This window comes from Octopus bimaculoides, chromosome 4 (assembly GCF_001194135.2).
Source record: "Octopus bimaculoides isolate UCB-OBI-ISO-001 chromosome 4, ASM119413v2, whole genome shotgun sequence".
Classification (NCBI taxonomy): domain Eukaryota; kingdom Metazoa; phylum Mollusca; class Cephalopoda; order Octopoda; family Octopodidae; genus Octopus; species Octopus bimaculoides.
The window spans coordinates 16,651,729-16,655,912 of NC_068984.1; the positions used below are offsets into that span (position 1 = coordinate 16,651,729).

The 4,184-nt window shown below is 34.5% G+C and overlaps 1 protein-coding gene across 1 annotated transcript in view; it reads left to right on the plus strand.

Moving 5' to 3' along the window:
• The window catches only part of LOC106875197 (reelin), a 200,233-nt gene that overhangs the window by 21,950 nt on the left and 174,099 nt on the right, over positions 1-4,184 (plus strand). The gene's annotated exons all lie outside the window — the stretch shown is intronic.

Here is a 4,184-nt window from a genome sequence, read left to right on the forward strand (position 1 = left end):
GTGTACGTACGTGTGTCTGTGTGTGCGCGAGCGTGTGCGTGTGTGATAGTGCCAGTGTGTGATAGTGCCAGTGTGTGCACGTGACATGACCAGGCCATTGTTGATCCGTAAGATATTCTCTCAATGAAATCGTTTGATTTCACATCAGTCTGATGATCGTAGATATCTGATGAAGTAAGTGGTTAATCATATATATGGAATTTCAAGTAACGTAGGGCTGTATCAACCTGTTGATAAATACTTTAGCTCTTTCTACATGTGTTGACTTAAAATTTTCTGTCGTTTACAAACCTGAGAAAATACTCAGTGCATAATATTAAGTAAGTATATCCTATTAAATACTGAAGCTTCGTCAACTGTAACCTTGAGCTTTATGGTCCGACTGTTCAAAAGACTGAAGAAGAGAAACAGTGTAAGAAAACTTAAGGAAAATTATTCCCAATCACACCGAAATATGTAAGCCAGTTGTACATTGAGATTTGATTTGTCGCTACAAAATGTGTTAAAAACTGTGTCACACATTTATATATTCGTTTCTTTGATATTGATAACATATATTTTCATCCATAGACGTTAGAAAACGCGTAATATTTCACATATAAGCTGCCAATTATATCATTATAATACATATATAATATTATATAGAAGTGTTTCATCGATGATACTTCATGATAATGGCGGGCATTCAGATCCTAGGTCCCCGAGCTGTCAAGCAAAATAAGATATGGATGTAGAGCTTTTCTTATGCTTTGACCTAAATAAATGTAGTTGCTGGTAGCAACCGCATATGAAAGTGTTCATGATGGGTCTTGTGTAATTCTTCTTGATACCACCCAGAGTTGTTGAGTTCCCTATTGTTCTTTTTGATATCATCCGGCAGTATTATAGATGTTTGATATATCGCTAATTTAGAAAGACAGGATCTTCTGAGAGGAGGATTGAGAGCCTTCGACTGTTGTAAGCTGGTTGTTGCAGGTGAGGTTGTGTAGGTGTGGATTTTCAGAAGTGTGGTCGGAGAAAATTTTATCCAAGCAAGAATAGGTGACTTCAAAGTTATGAGAGTTAAAGTGTTTATTTTATTGTGTATCGGTAGTGTTGTTTTACTTGAGTTAGTAAGTTTCTGGCAATGATTGCGTTAACATCTAAGTTATATGGTAGATTAAACCAAATTACTCTTCTTTGTTCTACTCTGACGTGAGAGTGGCGGTGGAGCATTATCCATGTCTGTTAGCTTCTTTCCGTAGCCGCTTTTCGTTAGGACCTCAGAGCAGAACTGTTAATCCATCTATAATGTCCGAAGAAATCATATCTATAAGTAATCAGTATACTTCTAACAATAAAACTCGGAAAAAAATCTCATTAAACCACATGGAATGGATTTGACATTGGAGATTTAATGCAAAACAATGTAGAAAACATTGAAAAATATATGCAGAAAGGATATGTTCCTTTGCTCAAAGCATTTCCAAGTCATAGTGAACGGCAATCTTTTCCAGTTGTCATTTTTAAACACCGGAATTACAACGTTGCTAATTCTGAGAGAGGTTGGCCAGTATTGAGCATCAAGAAACAAACTATATTTTATTTACAATGTCAACCCTTCAAAAAAAAGTTAAGTTAATTCGTCAGATTTGACAATAGAGAATGGATGTTAATTCATCAGTTTTGACAATAGAAAATAGATGATAAATTACTGGGAATGGAGAGATTTGTATGTCAGTATTCTTGAGCATGAACATGGTAACTGATATAAATTGAATTCTGCATCATGGAGAGAACTAAAACAAGGAATTCATTCGAACGGATGAAAGAAACATTTTTCGGCATAATTTCTAATTGACAAATTTATTTCAGACAAAGAAGAATTAGCATTCCGTAGTACCTCTCATGTGATTAGTGATGGTCACAATGGCAACTTTTGGGGGCTGGTTATGCTTAAAACCCACATCAACCAAGTCAAAGAAAGCTAGGGAAACAGGAAAAGATTGCAGGGAGATTATTTGTTACATGAGTCTCAAAACGAATTTATTTTTCCGTGCTCCGGTCTCGTTTTAAAATAAATCTTTCTAAAAGATCAAAGGCAAAATTTAATGATTGTTGATGTAACGCCTGATTTCATATGTATAAAACAGATGCCATTAATCATATGATATATATTACTTTCAAAGAATAGACTGTGAAAGTCAAGAGTGATTTCTATCTTTTAAAACTTATCGAGAGAAAACAGATTTTTGATAAACCTGATAAAGGAAACATTGAGTAAATTTACTTCCTCTTAAAAAGTTGCTTCAATTAATGATATGAAAATTATGCAAATACAGTTATGTATTAGTGGGTGCAGAAGATATTTCTTAATTACAATCCAGTCGCTATTTCCTCACCATATGAAAATCATTAATTGAATCTGTGCGACAGCTTCACACTAAAGCAAACACATTTTTTTTTTAATTAACGGAAATATCTTTCTCTCCTGTCCAAAATTTTATCCTAGTCATTTTTCTAAGCCCAAATTAGGTTGTCAGTCGTTGCATTTTAAGTCGTCTAGCCAGTGATCAGCCAGAATCGGTAATATGAAGTTATTTGCATCGAATTTCAGTGGAATCAAATTGGCCCTTCGGGATGTTCTGAAACAGCTTGATGCCAAAGACTAGAAATAAAGTAACGAGAGCTTTTTTTTTCAGATGAATTCCCATGCCATCCACTTGGTTCGACATTCTTGTCCACAACATCTGCAACTGGTATTTCAGATATAGAAGTAATCAACTAAATGCTCTTCGAAAATCTACAGACACTACAAGATCAATTTGACAGAGCCAAAGCATATCACTAACGTTCTGCAAATTGAAATGAAATTACAAGCAAACGAGAAAAAGTGAAAGATATTTTTTGATAAGAACCAGACAAGTGATGTTAGGCAGGAAAAACATTCCCACACGTATGCAGAATCATTAACTTGGACATCTGCTTTTCTTTATATCATTATCGATTCTGTCATTAGTGGTCTAACAAGAAAATTTAAAGCTCCGAAAGAAAATTTTTTATGCATTTTTTTCCATTCCTCCAGTAATACCTGTCTATATTGGAAAATCTTTTGAACACAAAATGCGTGTCATTTACAGAAATCTCTTATGTTGATGTACTTTCAAGTGTTGATATACTTTCAAAGAACTTTCAAGAGATTTAATAGACACGAAAACTATGATACATCGTGGTAACTTTAGAAAATAAATTATTTAAACCTGTGGATGCACGATGACGTACACAATTACAAGTCAGAAAATATCCTGAATCTTTGTGTATGGTTTCGTATTTTCCTCGCGCTGTCTACAACCTTCATACAGTTAACTTAAACGGATAAAGAACTATTTCTGAACAAACATGTCACAAGTTTGTCTGATAGCCTTAACTCGACGATACAGGACCGAATTGAATTTCAGTTGAAACATTGATTGCAGTCTTACAATAAGAAACTATGCATACAAAGGGCCGTACAAAGTAATTTTGGTAAAAAAGAGAAAACTCAGTCCATTTTATGATCTTTGGTAATAAATACCGTAAATCCTCGAGTATAATCCGCACTTTTTTCCCAAAATTTAAAGGTCAACATTTCTAGTGCGTACTATATACGAGGTTAAAAATGAAAAATATTTTCTAAGCAAAACTTTCTAAGTGATAAATATGTAACGGCAATTTACTTGATATTTATTTTTCACTGAGGTTATTACTGTTATAAGCTACACGTTTGCATTATGTTATATATACAATAATAATAAAGGACGTTACCGTATATACGTTTACAAACCAAGGACGTTATATAGATCTCCTTGACTCAAGTTAGAGAAGGGGTGCGTATTATACACAAGGTTTAGGTTTTTCAGAAGCACAGCCCCCTAAAAATCCCCTGCGTATTATACTCAAGGGTGGACTATACTCGAGGATTTACGGTAATTGAAATTACTTTCTTTTTATCTTTTATTTTATTTTACTTGTTTCATTTATTGAACTGAGTTCATACTGGGGCACCACCTTGAAGGATGTGGTCGACTAAATTGACCTTCGGTGCCGGTAATTATTCCCATCAAGTGGTGGGGTTACAAACGTATAGATACACAAACTCTGTGTGTGTGTGTGTGTGTGTGTGTGTGTGTGTGTGTGTGTGTGTGTGTGTGTGTGTGTGTGTGTGT